The sequence below is a fragment of the Chenopodium quinoa genome, unplaced genomic scaffold (genome assembly GCF_001683475.1).
Source record: "Chenopodium quinoa cultivar QQ74 unplaced genomic scaffold, ASM168347v1, whole genome shotgun sequence".
NCBI classification, from domain to species: domain Eukaryota; kingdom Viridiplantae; phylum Streptophyta; class Magnoliopsida; order Caryophyllales; family Amaranthaceae; genus Chenopodium; species Chenopodium quinoa.
In genome coordinates, this window is record NW_018742763.1 from 4,226,532 (window position 1) to 4,245,479 (window position 18,948).

The 18,948-nt window shown below is 40.8% G+C and overlaps 1 long non-coding RNA gene across 1 annotated transcript; it reads right to left on the reverse strand.

Annotated features, from left to right (window-relative positions):
* Positions 1–393: 393 nt before the first annotated feature.
* On the reverse strand, positions 394–5,642 carry LOC110724418. Its single transcript, XR_002511981.1, has 3 exons — positions 4,871–5,642; positions 4,510–4,720; positions 394–2,415 (listed from the first exon to the last, which is right to left on the reverse strand). It is a non-coding gene; the product is annotated as an uncharacterized LOC110724418 (long non-coding RNA).
* Between the last annotated feature and the right edge of the window lie 13,306 nt (positions 5,643–18,948).

The following is an 18,948-nucleotide window of genomic DNA, read 5'->3' on the forward strand; positions in this document are numbered from 1 at the left end:
CCATCACTAGACGAAAAAAATAAAAAGGCACCGGTTTTCAAACCCCCCCTTTGGCACCGGTTTTGAACCGTTGGGTATTTGAGGGATGCCAAATCCATGAAAATTTGGCACCGATTCAAAACCGGTGCCAACTAAAGCATTTAGCACCGGTTAACCGGTGCCAACTACCATGGCGCGCTTTTTTTTCAATACTATTGGCACCGGTTCAAAGCAAGAACCGGTGCAAAAAGTCTCAAAAAAAAATTTAAAAAAAACTTTTGGCACCGGTTCTAGTAAAAACCGGTGGCAAAAATACCCCAAAAAAATAATAATAATTTTTTTTTTTTTTGCATTTTTTCACTTGAATTGATATAGAAACATTAATATATATATATATATATAAAGTTACATATTTTCATTAAAAAAGGCTGTAATATTACAATTTTCGTCCAAAAAATTAAATAATCCAGACTTATCTCTTATCGACCTTTCTTGCATTTCATTTAACTAGCTGTCCTGGTCTTGTGTTGGTGGCTGCTCTGCTGGCTGTGGCTGTGTTTCTGCCCTGGTGGCTGTGGCTGTGTTTCTGCTCTGATGGTTGTGGCTGTTCTGCTTCTGTGGCTGTTCAAGCATTCTTAATATGTATCCATCACATCTTCCCAAAATGCATGATTGCAGCAACCTGAGGATCCACCTTCACCTAATATTTCCCAACAAATTTAAACCCAATCCAATAGAACATGACCCTGATATCACCAAGGCCGTAAGATTAATTGAACATAAAAATATCATCATCGAATGTGAATTTCCAGTAGTCACAGCGTTACACCAAATAGTCAAAATCTAGAGCAACATAAACCCGATATTTGCAAGCTCCTTAGAAGAGCAAATCCAAGCAGAATCGACACAATGATAGGCAAAACCCATTAACCCGAGTTCAAGAAACCATAATCTACAAGCAGCACCAAAAGAATGATGCATGCCATTGAGAACTCCAGCCACTGTAACACCAAAAGAAATTGGCAAGAAACAAATCCAAGTAAAGGATTAGAAACTCCCTAGATTTTTTAAATGACAAGAAAGGGGCTATGTTACACGTAATGTCGCGCCGCAAGCTAGTTGACACTGTTAGGATACATTCACGATAGAGCTCAGAAGAACTCTAACCTTCAATTTTTATGAAATCCCAACGCGATGCTAAAGCAATGTCAATACCATAGATCATCACAGCTACAAGCGTTAAGCCAAGTACCACCCAAAAAAAAAAAAAAAAAAAACCCTGATCCTATAAAATCATAAGATGAAGCATGAACCTGAAGGCTGAAGCAAAATGCATGCTTAATAAAGTATAGCACACTATGTATTGCACCAGAAGATGCTTGGGCAGCAGAAACAAGAAAAGGTAAAATTTCAGAAGACAGGATAAAGATGAACTTAGCACAACTTGCCACCCCATAATCACAAATAACATATTGACAGTATAATCAAGGACAAATTCGCAAATTAGAGCTCAAAATACAATAAGCAATATCCATGATGAAGGCACCCCTAAAACTCACTAACATTACCAGACCACAAATTCTTAAGGCTGGAGAATCCTGTTAACAATTGACGAGGACCTGAACTTTCCTTGAAGCAGATGCAATATAGATTAAAAAAGAAGATAGAAACATAGACCGTGATAGATAAAGAGAAGAGCAGCCCAACTCCTAGAGTAGGAACAAATTGTCAGCAAATAATTACCCAATAAACAACAAAGTAAGACAAAAACCTGATGTGAAAATTCAGCCACAAAAGTTCAGGAAAAATCAGCAAATCCTATAAGCAAAGCATCTTTCTATCACACAATCAAGGTGGTGTTAATTGACCACCCCATCAAACTAAATGGTAATGAAAGTTCAAATAAAAAAAACAATCAAATAAAGTGCAATTTGAATAAATGACACCCTATATGGAGTAGAGCTCTCATATTTCACCATCATGCCATTAATAAAATGTCTCATCAATAACTTCCATCGGAACGAGCAATAGAAAATTGAATCTGAAACTATGTGGTGTGGAACACAGACCCAGTACAGATGATTCCATTTAGAAAAAAAAAAACTTAGGGAAAAACCAATCAACATAAATATGGCAACTATGAAGAACAGCAGTTGAGGAGAGCAGAGACATAAGAGGACACAGCAATAACTAAAAGTCATTATCACCATAATACTCCCAACATCAGCTATATCATATGATCAAGAAGACCATAGAAATGGAAACCAGACCATTAAACAATGGAAATAAATGTAATAAAGCCAAGAAAGTCATTGGCACCCGTCTTATCATAAAATCAACAGCTAGATATGAAAACCAGACTGAAACAATTGCTAAGAAGTACAAAGCAGAGGCTCCTCCTTCAAATACCAAGAGAGTATGTACATTCTACAATGCCTACAAAAACCAAGAGTATAAGATCATGATGCTGAAGTGTAATGTGAAGTATACAAGAAAAACCATATAGCATAAACTTAAACCTGACAGAAAACAAAGGACATTAAACCAAAGTTTTACCATTGCAAATTCAGACCCTGAGTTAAGACAACTGAGCTCCTCCAAGGTAGGAATTGGGGTATCGATAATAATAATAACAACACTACAATGCCAATAGCATATTTTCGGCAAGAAATACTTAAACCACGTAATACTAGAATATAGTAAAGCTCAAATAGGCAGGCCCGATCTCGAAGTATAACGCCTGAAGCAGCAGCATGACACGCATCCAAGCAACCAGCAAGGATATTGGGTGTATGAGAAGAACTTAAAGCAGAAAGGAAAAAGGGTTTAATGATCTACAAGACACAGAATCCCTATAAGCTAAAGAAAGCCACTACTCCCACAAAAACACTAGGTTGATCTCACACAACGCCTTTGCAGCCAACCTATGATTGAGAATGTATTTAAATCGTAACTGCTTGGAAATATTCGGGAAGAGAACTCCATAACCTCAAAGAACTGATATTAAGCACAGTTATCCATTGTAATGTGCGGATGTGCATCACAAGAACAGAACATAAATATAAAATCACCAGAACCTGAAACAGAAGGGACACCCCATATAGCTAGCTAAATTTAAGCACAATCCAAATCAAGAGAGTACTGCCTACCAAAAAAATCGATCACAAGATAATCTTTTAATTAGATAGAAACACAGAAATCTACAAGATGTGAATTGGCTGCATCAAAACAAAAATGAAGATACCAGATTAATCACCTCATAAAGTCCATAATGTTAATGTGAAAACCACTGGATACACCTAACAGCTTAATCAGTCAAGTCCAACGCAAAAGTGTCAAGTCAATGTTGATGTGAAAACCACTAGATACACCTAACATCATATTTCCTTCATAAAATATTCTAAACGATGTAGACAAAAGCTCTATAGATTCCAAGACTTCACTGAGGTTCTATTTGTATCACACCATAAAATCTACAAAAAAGTGTCAAGTGGAGCCTGCCAGAAACTTTAACCACAAATTTCTCGAATCCCAATCTGCTGCAACCAGCCAACTACCATGTAATTAGGTGCAAAACCAATTTAAGACTACTAGTCCATCAAAAAAAAATTTGCGAGAGCCACAAACATAAATTCCACAATATTCAGTGGGAGGAAAAATCACACTTCCACTTAATAACAAATACTAAAGTCCAAATCCATAACATCTCAACTTCGAGACAATAATCATGTTTGTGTAGGGATCCAAACATCCAGAAAGCACTTCATAACATTGTTCAAATTCAAATTGTTCTAGGCTTCAAACACTCACACCCTTATCCAATGTATCATGTCAGGAGTCACACACAGGCCATATGGGTTACTGAAGCTCGACACAAAGATTCACATGTTAAAAAGCTTGAAACTAATGCAAGTAATACATGTTTCAATGACATAAATTTAGATACATGCAAACAGCTACAGAACCCCCAGCAGACAAAACCAAATTGAACTAACAAACTCCATGTTCAAGGAACATTGAAACTTAAAATTCTATCAGTAATCCCAATCTATTTATTATTGGGAATTCAACCTACAAAGTCTGAGGTTAAAATGGAAACACAAATCTTTTGAAATTTCATCTTTAATTAATCATAATCATATAGAGCAGCTCCATCCAATTAACCTCAAAGATGTACAATTTATACAGTATGATTGAAAATAAAATCCATTTTTTATAATGGACAAAATTCAATCTTTTTAAAATTATACAATTTTGTGGCACAACACACATATATACCATCATAGTTGTAGAATATAGGGAGGCATAATCTTGATTTGTATTGCACATTAATCTCATACACCAACCAGACAATTTAATAGTGAATGAAATAATCAAAATCTTCAGCAGAAATTAATTCTTACAAAATTAAGAGAAACCCAATAAAAAGAAAACAAATTAATTAACAAAAGGGTAATACTGAATTGAATTCATAATGATCAAATATAGTCGAAGTGATAAAATTGATTTAGATAGAGGGTAAAAAAGAACCTGGCGAGCAGCGCCAAAGCAGCGGAGGATACCAGGTTGTATAAGGGATTGTTTGACCAAGAAAAGGGCGGCTCTTTCATCGCCTTTGGCTAATTCATTGTCGAGTTTTTCCAAAACTTTCTTTCGAATACCATCATCATCATTATCACTCCCCTTACCCACACACCCTTTTACTTCCTTAACCTTCATCAACATATCCAGCTCTTTTTGCCTACCATAAACAACCCACAAAACAAACATAAAAAAGACCCAACCTTTTCAGCATTTTCTCAACAGAAATTAAGGAAATTAGAACTAACACAAATAATTAGCGGAATTGATATTCATTGATTCAAAAACTTCATTGATTAAAAAACATTACCTCAAAAGTTGTTTCAATGGAGGAGAAAGCTCAGAACTGCCACAATATAACGCAAAGCTAAATAACCCAGAAACCCTAACCTCGAATTTCTTATTTTTGTTTCGAAATTGATTCGAATTTGTTGTTGCTAAAGACGCACGCACATCGAATTGATTCAAAATAGACGCACCTAGAAACCCTAACCTCCAATATTGTAGAAAGAGAGAAGGAGATCGAAAGAGAGAAGAAAGGAAAGGGAAAGTGGTGGTTATAGAAGGAGATCGAAGGAGAGAGAAGGAGTGTTAGGAAAGCTCAGAAGCACCTTCAATGGAGAAATTCGGCTACGCTTCAATGGAGGAGAGAGAGAGGCAGATCAGATGAGAAGATGAAAGATCGAGGAAATGAAATGAAAACGAAGAAGCTAGCTCAGACCTGGTTTTATTTTTTTTAATAATAACATAGTTGGCACCGGTTTAAGGGGAACGGGTGCCAACTCTATGCCATATTTATTTATTTATTTTATTTTTTTTATAAGTTGGCACCGGTTTGAACCGGTGCTAATTAAATGATTGGCACCAGTTTTGGTTGGAACCGGTGCAAACACTGAATTTTTTAATCCCACCCATTTCTTTTGGCACCGGTTTTCAAGAACCGGTGCTAAAGGAGGGGTGTCTATTTCGTTTTTTCTACTAGTGCATGTTTGGAAATCATGTTTTAAAACTTGATTGAATTGCATGAAGGATGAAAGACCCATAAATTGCAAATAAGTTTTCAAGGATAAAACTAACAAACATGAATATGTATATGCATACATAGCTAGATTAGTTGAAAAGGGTAATCACGGCGTTGATAAGACCTATTCACTAATCGGAATGCTTATGTCTTTTCGTGATTATTCTAGCAAATCAAATTGCGCATATGAAATATGGCAAAATAGACACAGAAACCACTTTCCTAAAAGGAGATTTTGGAAGAGACTATGAGATAGTCTAAAGGGTTTCCTCTAGATAATGCTAGAGTTGAAAGCAAGCTCGAGAAATCCATTTGGGATTGAGGGAAGCATTGCATGAAGGAATTGGAACATGTATTCTCATAAAATTTTATGGAGAATCATAGAAATTCTTATGGATAAGAAGTTTAGTGGGAGAAAAAGTCAATCTTGTAAGGTCCAACAAGAAGTTTACGAACTCTATTATGAAATGAATTTCAAATGCTAAATGCTTAGATTTGAAAGTTTTCAATAATGGACCAAGATAAAGGCACTGCTTAGTACATGTTGGGAATTAAGATCTATTGCATATACTTAATAAATTGTTAGAACGAGTAAAGGAATTTATCGTGTTAAACATGAAAGACTTTGAAAGGCTTTCGACCCATATAAAACTAAGTAAATGTTTGGACTAAGTACTAGCTAGGCTAATACTAAGTTAAATGAGAAAGACTCGAGCAGAGACTTACAACCATGTCACATAGCAAACAACTTAACAAGACTCATTGAAATTGGATGAGCTAAAAGTTACATGAATGCAATAGTTCTGAAATTGAAACCATCACGTATGCTATGATATGAAGTCGTCACCAACTTACATGCTGAGAGCATGAGAAGTACAAAATACCAATCTATGAAATCGTTAAATTGTGCTAAAGAACATCCAAAGTACTTGGATAAGTAAAAGGGATGAGTTCTTGACACAAAGAAACAAATATAATTTAAATTGATGTTGCGAGCACATCCTTAGCAAGGATCGGATCCTTAACAAGAAAGCCATTTACAAGCACGAGCTAAAGTGCATCGTAGTTTTGAGAATGGTAACATGGACATGAATCCATGTGTAAATGTGCGGAAATTTCCATGGTCACAAGTGATTAGGGTACCCCAAATCGTTGTGAGTCTCTTGGAATAGAATCAAGAGCAAAGCTTCATCAGGAACTCTACTGAAATATATGTTGAGAATATTGTTGCCTCAAAGGAAATAATAAAGAAAGGTGTTCAATGGAAAGTTCGTTTTTGAACAGTGATTGTAGGTTGTCATGTAGAAGATCTCAAATCATGAAAATGAGTGGGACCATCACATGGAAAATAAATCCTAAATCATAGATAATCCATAACACTCTCATATTCTATCATCTAATTATGAAAGTGTTCATTAATGAAGATGTTGAGATTTGCAAAGTAAATTGTAACTAAACCTTTACAGTAAGTGAACAACAACATTCAAAATTGCATAAAAGAAATCAAACATATTAAGTATGGGTGTGATTTCTATAAATGTTTAATGAAGATTATTGCTCTTAAAACATTTGAAGAAAACCATTTATCATAAGATGAAACGTTGAAGAGTTGCATGGTGGTATTAAAATATAATAATAAATTCCACAAACTATTTGATTGTGGTTTAGAATCAAATAATGAGTCCATTCGATTTCTAAGAATATTCAAAATAGGGTATCAAGACTATGTCTTGGATAAAGAAACACTTGTTAAGTGAACATTTAAATATCTAAATCGAAAATTATCCCTAATCGAGGTCATTTAACAGATGGACGATTAAAGACCACCAGAGATTAGTGTGTAGTATGATTTACAACACCGTTTCTTGTGTTGCAAGGACGTAATAATCATGAAGCATTTACACAGGTGCTAGTTTTCAACTGCACCTAATCGACGTATGAGAGTACTTTAAGAGATTCAAAATTGTTATAAGTACAGTTCTCATTATAACTATCGGAACTCTTTCCTCAACCATGAGTATTGTGAAGTTTTCTTGTTTGAGTACTAGTTTCTTTGATGTTGCCTAACGTCTGCCGTAACTAGGGATCGTAACGGGAACACTCGGGAGATTAGGTCCTCTTAGAAAGAGAAACTTACAGTACAAGACTAGGAATTTCCCCCTATTAACAATAGGGAACATGTCTTTGTTGTTTACAAGGCCGCTCGAAGAGCGAGACTGTGAAAATGCATGGCCGTGCTCAGATGGATTTTAGAAATCATCTGCTTATTGACCGTCGAACTCGGAGATCGAGAGACACTTCTGAACGTCATAAGGATGACGATGAATCTTACCTTATAGTTCACGAAGCGACATTAGGCGACATAGGAAATTGGCTATACACTGTATGCACACTTGTCTGGAAGGACAAGTGGGAGATTGAAAGGAATGGTGTCCTTCCAACAACTGTATTATTAATTCTTTAGTAAGATTAAGTGATCGGAATGCCTAGGTGGAGGCCGCTTCCAATCAGTAATATTAATGTACAATTATTATTACATCTTAATCTTGACTGAACCCTTCGGGTCGAACCCAATCGAACAACCGATCCGAGACGACGAATCAATTCAAATAATTAGATGAGACGTCGGAGTTTTACAAACAAAGACCTAGGGCGTCGAGACCGAGCATCGCAAAATCACAAGCAACAAGTTCAAGCGTAGCCGTAGCATCGCATTGGTCTAGCCATGTTGACGCTAGGTTAGCTCGAGCTAGCATGCACTTTGCATGGCTAGGCGCAAGCCTAGACGCACCATGTGTGCTAGGCGCACCATCGCTAGCACAAGGTGATTGCGTGCGTGCGTGCCTCACATGGCAGCACCATCGCTAGCACTAGATGCTTGCGTGTGTGTGCCTCGCATGGCAGCATCATGCGTGCTGGCTTGTGTGCGTGCCTTCGCATGGCAACACCAAGCAGCAGCAGCACCCTGTGCTTGCTATGCGTGTGTGCGTGTGTGTGCATGCCATCGCAGCAAGCAGCGAGCAACTAGCAAGCCTCGCCCAGCGCCCAGCAGCCAGCAGCATGCGTGGCTTGCTAGCAGCACGCATGTGCTGGGCCTGCTGGCTGGTGCGTACTGGCCTTTCTACCTGCGCCCAGGCTGGCAGTGCTAGCTGGGCAGCAAGGTGGGCTGCCAGCTCACCCTTTGCAAGTTGCCGGTTTTGAGGAGAGTGGGGACTAAGGCTTACAGCCATGCCTTCGGGAGCAAGGAAATGGTCCCCCTATAGGATATGATCCTCACCTAACCCATTTTCTCCTCTTGCCACTTGTTGCTTTGTGGTTGCATTTGGCTTATAATTTATTTTGGAATTAGATAAATTGGTGGAAATGCACAAAACTCCCACATTAATCAAGAGTGGGAGTTCAAGGGTTCATTACCCTATAAATACCAAGGTTTTTGCATTTGGGAAGAACACTTGAGTGGAACTCAATGAGGCATCTCCCATTAGGTGAGAAAACCTCTAAGTTCGTAAAACTCCAGTTTTTATTGGTCGGGTCCTGACTAACCTTTGGGACTTGGACTGTTCGGGTCGGGGTTCGAGGGTACGAGCCGTCGGAGACCTTGCATTTGCGGGGTTCAAGTAAGAGCTCTTTCGGTGAGCGAAGCACACGTCTAGGGTATAATTCTTTCTCCCTTTTCTCTTAATTATGTATTAATTATGTTTTGCTTGCTTTGCTTGCTTTAGTTATTAAAGCGAGTCTTGGGAGGCTTCTTTCCGCGTAGAGTGGGTCTTTACGAAACCCAACAGATTTGTGCTCTTAATTTTTTCTGTAATTGATTTGGGTAAAAATACCCTAGCCATGCTGTCCAGTTATGCAGTGATACGTGTCACCCTAGGAAGCGCCTAAAATAGGCCAACTAGGATACGACACATGGCACACCAATCAGGAAGGGAAATGGCGGCCTTAAAGGGCCCAATTCCCATAGAACCGTAAAATGGCGCAACCTGTTTTCTTAAGTAAAATAACCTAAGGAAGGGCATAATTCCCAATGCCCTATAAATAGGGGAATTTACTCCATTTTGGGGGCACATAAAGTGATTACAACATCGATTGCATCAATATTCTCTTACAATAGACAAAACACTTAATCTCAGGATCCAAAATTATTCTTTTACTTACCGCATTAATTACACTCCATCTATTACTAACTTGAGCATTGGAGTCAAAACTCCGAACACCCGAAGTTTTCATTTGCTTGCAGGTACATGCGACGAGGATCCTGTCTTGATGATGTAACTCTCCCACAGTACAAATCAGAAAACCCCAAAACATTTGGCACCGTCGATGGGGAGAGTACCTCTAAGATGGTTTCTTAAGAACATGTACCGTCTCCCGAGGACAAACGTCCATAAGCAGAGGTGCATTCGGACCATGATACAGAGTAGGATAAGTTGAAGTGCATACAGCCTAAGATGGTTCTGTCATTACTAAACGCATCTGTCAAAAGGAAAGAAGGGAACAGATTGCCAATCAAGCTGGTGCGAGCAAGTCAACCGGCCAGCCCTAGGATGAAGGGCCGACTTCTCACGTCAACCGTTAAGAGTTCTTGAAATTTTTGACAAACTTCAAGGGCAAGATGAAAGACTTAATCAAAATTCAGGTGGCTGCTCCAAGCAAGGAACAGCCGGCCAAGAAGCCTTCTCGCCCTAAGAAAGCCAAGCCAGTCAAGGATAGGCAGCCCACTCCACAACCTAAGCAGAAGAAAGGGGGCCCGACCCTTAATTGAATAGACCAAATTCCGTCTCTATGAGACGATGAAGAGGAAACCCATTTTGTACATAGAGCCGGATGACAACAAGAAGACTTACACTGATGCTTGGTAGATCATTGAGCACAGGAGTAGTCAGTAATTTTTACATGGCATCAACGCCGACCATGCTAGACAACTTCAGGAATACCTCTCTGAGGTATTCCTATTTAGAGAAAGAGCACCTGCCAGACGTTCATTTCGTTGGACCACATCCTTAAATGATTGGCTCGGCGCCGTATGTACCCCATCAAACATACGGGTTGTTTGCTCAACCTTTTTAGCAACCTACCCTATTCGGGGGTCAGGCTACATATCAAGTCCAACCTTTGGACTGGCAGCTTCGTTTGCTTAATCTTGGAGAACAACCCATTGCGTTCTCCAAGGAAAAAATTGAGGCAATACAGTCGGCCAAGGTTAAGAATGTCTTTGTTGGAGCCTATGATGGCACCACCAACCTAGAAGACCACCTAATGGAATACACCAACCTCATTTACTTGTAGGGGTTTGATGATGTCGCATGGTGCATATGATTTCTAACTACCTAGAAGGGCATTGCCCTATAGTGGTTCAGCACCAGTCTAGGTGCATAATTATAAACAATTTCACAACACTTGCGTTCCTATTCGCCTTAAAATTCTCAATGAACATACTGGCCAAGAAGAAAAGAACCGACTTGGGTACGATTGTTCAGGGAGACCGTGAGGGGCTCTGTTCTTACGACGGTTTAATCTGGTGAGAATCCATATTCAGGGATGCCTGACGAAGTTGCTTTCACAGAATTTTTCAAGGGTCTGAAGGACTGGTCACAATTCAAGTTTGACCTCGTCCGAAAGAGAATCTTCACTTTTCCCGAACTGCTTAAGGAGGCAGAAGCCTACATACAAACAACTAAACTCTGCTCCTCTAGCAACCAGTCAGACACAAAAAGTTCCGACAAACAAAAAGGGAGTCAGCAAGATCAGGTGGCACAGAAAAATGAAGAGAATAAATACAAAAATGAAGTTTAGGCGTTCGACGACTCTAATCAGCCAACCAAAAAGAAGAAGAAAGAAGTTAAGCCGTACTTCCTTAAGTACGAGTTTAACAAAGATTGTTATTCCATCCTCATGGATATCCAAGACCGAGTCACCATTTGCAAGCCCTTGGAAATGAAGGGTCTGGCTAAACACCGAGACAAAAACAAATATTATCATTTCCATGAGGATGTAGGCCATGACACCAACGACTGCTACAGCCTCAAGAGGTTGTTGGACAAATTGGCCGAGAAAGGATTGTTAAAGTCCTGCATTCTCATGTCTAAGGTGACTCTAAAACAGACCCCAAGCAACCGTTTAATAAATCACCAAAGGCTGATAGTGGTTCAGACACAAATCTGAACATGATCTGCACAATTTCACGCGGCTTTGCTTCAGACAACCCAATTCTTAGAGGCACCAAGGACCCTGTCAGAAAAATGGTCAACTTAGTTGATGAGGGTTAGACGTCTGCTGGCACAATTCCTGAGGTCGTCATCTCTAAAAAGGACAAGGGCAAGGTCTGCTGGCCGCATGACGACCCGATTATTATTGAATGCAAGGTGGCTAACTAAAGGAATGGTCGGATCCTTATGAGTACTGGTAGTTTGACTGATATAATCCGTTGGCAATGCTTGTCAAAGCTAAAGTATAACCCAATCAACATACATCAGGCCTCTCACCCCTTGGATGGTTTTGGGGGTGGAGTTGTACACCTAATTGACCGAATTGATTTACCCATCCTGTTGGGAGAGAAGGGAATAGGGCGGAACATGGTCGTTTGAGTCTTGGTGGGGGAGCAGCTAACCGCCTAAAATCTCATTTTAGGCCGTCTAAGTCTTAAATAATCCAAAGCCGTCATAATCCCATCCCTTATGCTGCTAAAACTTGAAAAAGATGATGGCAGCGTCGGCTCTGAATGGAGATTAAAGGGTGGCACTAGAGTGCTACCTCTCAGACGTCAAGCCAACAAAAGTCGGACAGGATATTGTGCTAATAGATCTTAAGGAAGTCTAGGAACCTGAGTCTATCCTACCAGTAGGCGGCAAGAAGAGAAAGGCTAACCAGCTGGTGACCGTTAAAAAGGAAAAGCAATAGCAATCATTGACCGAGGAACGGACATATGTCCTCCGTCTCGACCCGGTTAGAGAGCACATTGACATCGTTATGGCCGACACACGTCCTAAAAGAACAATTAAGGTGGGGACGGTTGCCTTTGCAAAATTAGGAGCAGACTTACACAATCTGTTGAAGGAATTCAAGGATGTTTTTTCTTTTGAAGTGGAAAAGATGCCCAGAATCACCCCAGATCTAGCCGTCCACAGACTCGTCGTTGACCAAAAGATAAAGCCTGCTAGGGAAAAGAAAAGAAACTACGGCGCGGATAGAATTCAAGCAGCATCCACCGAAGTCAAGAAGTTGTTAGACACAGGGTTTATTCGGCAATGTCACTACCCAGATTGGGTGGTGAATTTTGTTCTTGTAAAAAAGCCGAATGGAACTAGGCGCATGTACTGTGTGTTGATTACACTGATCTGACCAAGGCATGTCCGAAGGAAAGTTACTTGCTTGTAACGTTCGACAGTCTTGTCGACTCTACAGCCGCACTAGCCATGATGAGTTTTATGGATGCCTACTCAGGGTTTCACCAGATACCCTTGTGCAAAAAAAATCAAGAAAAGACGGCTTTAATCACTGATCTTGGGTTATTTTACTTTATAGTGATGTCGTTTGGCTTGAAGAATGCGCCTGCTACATTCCAATGTATGATTAATTGTCCCCTCGGGGGGGGGGGGGACCTTGCCCGTGCCAAAGACGCCGGTCTCATCTCTCTCCAAACCTAACGTGATAGTTTCCCATCATAAGGCTTTAAAGCGGAAGTTCACCTGCTCATTTAGGAAAGGAATAATTGGTGGGGCCGTTTCTAGCAACCCCCCAACCTTTTGGGTTTAGCGCCCGCCTCCTCTTCTTATAGGGGTAAGCCATTTGTCGTATCGGATGACTTCTCGGCAAGTCTTAATAGCGCATGTGCTATAGCGATAGGACCGTAAGGAATGGCGCGTGCTGGGTAGTCAGCCCAGCCTCCACTGTTTATGTCCTTCTTTGAAACATCGTTTGATTCGCCCGACTTTCGTCTGTAGCTTGGGAACCCATTCCAAGGAGGGGACCGATGATCGTCCACCTGTGGGACCGACTCCCGACCAAGAAGTACCGGCATCTACTCGGCCTTTTTCTGATCAATCTCTGCCTTCTAGTGCCATAACCCACTTTTCCCCAAAGCTGCTCAACTGAGCCTTGGAGGGACAAGGCACGGATCTTGACAGTTCTTCCCTTAAAGGATTTCACAACCCTAGAAATGGAGCGCATTACCGAGGTGAGCCCCCAATAAAATAAGACTTAAATAAACTTATTTTCATTGGTGCACAACCTAAATTATCCAAAATTTTATTTTGAACAAAATTAGGTCTTAATTAATGCTCGAAATAAAATGAGCCATGTCCATAATTAATCTTGCCCATATGCAAATTAATGATGGATTTGACAAACGGGAGTTGGAAAAATAAAATAATCATCCAATGAAAATTTTCCAACTTTCATACTTGTGTAAAATGCCAAGATTACATCTTCCAATATGAAGATTAATCAAATTTTACTCACAAGTATTTGAACTTGATGGATTTTAATCAACCAAACATGAAAAATCCAAACTTTGTTCAACATGGAATTTAGGGTTAGGGTTCCAATCATTTAAACCTTTAAAGATTATAACTTTAACATTATAGGAACTTAAAATTACATGTTCACAACAAGCTTTCACATTCTATTGCAATTTATTTGCAAAATTTGTGAAAAACAAGTTTATGTGAAAAATGGTATATCAACTTAAGCACTAATAAAAACTCCATTATTATGCTTAATGATATTTTAAAAACAGTAGATTAGTGATGCAAATGTGCATTTAATCTAACCTTGTAATGCTTGCATTAATCAAGGCTTAAAAAGAATTAAAATTTTCATTGAAAAATGAAAAACCCTAGAAAAAATGGGTTTCTGGTTCGAATTTGGCTTCTGGATAGGTCTTAAAGAGGATTGAACCTGTTCTAGAATATTGATTCCACCCAAAAATCACTATTTTTGAGCCAAATTCTGGGTTCGACAGCCTAATCGAGAATAAAATCGAGTTTTAAAATTAATTAAAACGAGCATCTAATCTAATTAGAAGAACATGAACCAGAAAAATAAATTCTTTTAAACACCTAAATTAAGAAAATAATTGCAAAAATTAAAAGGAGCGTGGCTCCGATACCGCTGTAGGGTTTTGTAGTGACCCGACACTACGCGGAAGGAAACCCCCCAAGACCCGCCCCTTAATTAAAGCAATTAACAAACATAATAAACTTAATTAAACAAGATTAAGAACAAGAATTATACCTTTGTTGCGTGCTTCGCTCCCGAAGAGCTCTTACTTCAAAATCCCGAAACTACGAGATCTTTGACGGATCATACCCTCGACCCGACCTAAGCGTCCTAAGTCTTGAAGGTTAGTCAAGACCCGGAAAAAACAAAACTATGAGTTTTTCGAATCAAAGGTTTACTCTAATTATAAGAGTTTTCTTTTTAATTCCACTCAAGGTTGTGTATTTCTCAATACCATGCCTTTGGTATTTATAGGGAAATGCACCCTTGATTTCCAATCTCCCATTAATGTGGGAGAGTTGGTAAAATCAACAATTTATTTAATTCCAAATTAAATAAATAATCAACTTAATCACATTGCGACAAGTGGCATGATCATGTGCAAAGAAGTAGTGCCCAAGGTTAGGTGGGAAAGGGGGGACCATTTTCCTTGATCCCCAAGGCCCTTTGATTTGGTCCCCACAAGCAAGCGTAAACCGGCATAAGCAAGGGTTGGCTGGCTGGCAGCTAGCGTGCCAGCGAGCACCAGCTAGCAGCCTTGCATCCCCAGCCAGGCAGTGCTTGCTTGGTGCTGGGTGATGCTTAGCGCTGGTGCGTGCTGGTGCTATGCGCTGGTGCGTGCTGGTGCTAGGCATTGGTGCTAGCCCTAGCACTCCATCGCACTACCTCGAACACACACACACTCCTACACTACGCGCACCCATGCATCCAGCCCCATGCACGCAAGGCTTAGCATGCGTGCTGCTAGCGAGCCACGCATGCTGAGCTTGACGCTACTTGCTAGCTCTTCCTTGCATTCACTCGCACAACCACATGCACCAGCCTCGGCCATGCACCACGCACTATGCATGCATCAGCCTCGGCCATGCACCACGCACCACGCATGCACCAGTGCATAGCACTAGCTGTGCTTGGTGTGATCCTGCCAAGCGCGCCCAACATTGTACAAGGGCTGCGACGACACCCAGCCATCCTAGGGCACGCATTGTAGGGTTTCGTAGTGACCTGACACTACGCGGAAGGAAACCTACCAAGACCCGCCCCTTAATTAAAACAATTAACATGCACATTAAACTTAATCAAACAAGATTAAGATCAAGAATTATACCTTTGACGTGTGCTTCGCTCCCAAAGAGCTCTTACTTCAAAATCCCGAAAGCACGAGATCTCCGACGGATCGTACCCTCGACCTGACCCGAACGTCCTAAGTCTTGAAGGTTAGTCAAGACCCGGACAAAATAACTATGAGTTTTATGAATCAAAGTTTTACTCTTACTTAGAGTTGCCTTTTTAATTCCACTCAAGGTTGTTCATTCCCAAATACCCAAGCTTGGTATTTATAGGGAAATGAACCCTTGGTTTTCAAACTCCCATCAATGTGGGAGAGTTGAAAAATCAATGCTTTATTTAATTCCAAATTAAATAAATAATCAAGTAAATCACATTGTGACAAGTGGCATGATCACATGCAAAAAATTGGTGGCCAAGGTTAGGTGGGGGACCATATGCCTTGCTCCCCAAGGCCTTGCTCCCCACAACCTTGCACAAAACTGGGTCAGGGGAGGCTAGCTGGCTGCCAGCTAGCACTGCCTTGCTGCCCAGCACCCAGCAAGTCCGTGCTGCTGCTGGGCTGTGCTGGTGTTGCGTGCTGGCGCCGATGCTATGCCTCGCATCTCTTGCAGCATCTCTCTTGCACCATTTCTAGCATGGCCAACATGCGTGCTGCTAGCGAGCCATACATGCTGGCCTCTTGCCTCGCCAGCCATACGCATCAATCTCGCACACCATGCGCACAACGCATCCAGCCCCCCTCGCACGCAATGCCTAGCATGCGTGCTGCTAGCAAGCCACGCATGCTTGGCTTGACGCTGCTTGCTTGCTAGCTCCTCCTTGCATACACACGCACAACCATACGCACCAGCATCGACCATGCACCACGCATGCGCTAGTGCCTAGCACTAGCTGTGCTTGGTGCGTGTGGTTCTGCCATGCACACCTAGGAACTTAGGCTAGCACACTGCTAGCTGTGATGGGCTGCCTGGTGCTTGTGGTGCTTGCGATAGGCTGCTATGCGCACCCAGGCAATCATGCTAGCACGCTGCTAGCTGCAATGGGCTGCCATGGCACGTCTAGGCTTCGATGGTGCTCCTAGGCTGCGATGGTGTGTTATGGTGCGTATATCACTTGCGATGGTGTGCTATGGTGCGCATAGCACTTGCGATGGTGCGCTTAGCACACCTAGTGTGCTTAGGCTTGCGCCTAGCCATGCTAGGTGCATGCTAACTCGAACAAGCGTAGCATCCACATGGTTAGACCATTGTGGTGCTACGGCTACACTCGTACTTGTCGCTTGTGATTTTGCGACGCTCAGTCTCGACGCGCTAGGCTCGATTTCCGACGTATGTATTTGTAAAACTCTGCTGACTCATTAAATCCTTTCGGATTAATTCGTCGTCTCGGATTGGTGGTTCGATTGGGTTCGACCCGAAGGGTTTAGTTAAGATTAAGCTGTAACATCAATTGTACATTGATATTACTGATCGGAAGCGGCCTCCACCTAGGCATTTAGATCACTTGACCTTACAGAAGAATTAGCTCTGTAATAATTCTGAACCCTCTATCGGATGAATACATTTGTTGGAAGACACCATTCCTTTTAATCTCCCACTTGTCCTTTCGGAAAAGTGTGCATACATTGTATATGCCATTTCCTATGTCACTTAATGTTTCTTCGTGAACTATAAGGTAAGATTCTTTGTCATCCTTATTACGTTCAGAAGTGTTTCTCAATCTCCAAGTTCGACTGTCAATAAGCAAATGATTTCTAAAATCCATCTGAGCACGGCCATGCATTTTCACAGTCTCGCTCTTCGAGTGGCCTTGTAAACAACAAAACATTTTCCCTATTGTAAGTAGGGGGAAAATCCCAGTCTTGTATTGTAAGTTCCTCTTACTAAGAGGACATAGTCTCCTGAGTGTTCCCATTATGATCCCAGTTACGACAGACGTTAGGAAACATCAAAGAGTCTAGTACTCAAACAAGAAAACTTCACAATACTCATGGTCGGAGGAAATAAGTTCCGATAGTCATAATGAGAAATGTACTTATGACAAAATTTAAAATTTCTTAAAGTACTCTCAAAGGTCGTATCCAGTATAGTTCAAAATTGTGCCTGTGCAAATGATTTATGACCGTCACGTCCTCGCAGCACAAGAAACGGTTCTGTAAATCATACTACACACTGATCTATGGCGCTTATCAATCATCCATCTGTTAGATGACCTCGATTAGGGACAATTTTTGATTTAAATGTTCAATGTTCACTTAACAAGTGTTTCTTTATCCAAGACATGGTCTTGATACCCTGTTTTGAATATTTCCGTAAATCGAATGGATTCATTATTTAATTCTAAACCACAATTAAATAGTAATGGAGTAAATGATAATTTTGCGCAAAAATTAATTACTTCATTAATGAATGGTTTTAATATAGTGTCTTACATTAGATATCCTATTTAATTAAAACACATGTACAGGGAAATTCAAAGCCAGTCTCCAACATGCTTGATTCCCATCACTTCAATGTGTTTGTTGTGTTTCACTTGAGGGAGCGGTTTAGTCAAAGGATCGGCTACATTATCATCTATGTCAATCTTAAAAATTCTGATTTCACCTTCGGATTTCCATTCCCTTATCATGTGAAATCGCCTTTGCACGTGTTTGACCTTCTGGTGCTCTCTCGGCTCCCTGGCCTGAGCAATAGCTCCATTATTATCACAATAGAGGTCTATCGGCCCCTTGATTGAGGGTACAACACCAAGTTCTCTAATGAATTTGCGAATCCAAAAAACTTCCTTGGCAGATTCTGAAGCGGCCAAGTACTCGGCTTCATTTGTAGAGTCTGCAGTGGTGCTCTTCTTGGCACTCATCCAGCTAAACGCTCCTCCATTCAGACAGAATATGTACCCCGATTGTGAATTGAAGTCGTCTCTGTCAGTCTGGAAGCTAGCGTCGGTGTAACCTTCAACAACCAGTTCTTTGTGGCCTCCATACACCAGGATCATTGTTCCTTTTTCAGGTGCTTAAGGATGTTCTTAGCGGCAGTCCAATGCGCCTCTCTTGGGTTCGATTGGTATCGACTCGTTGC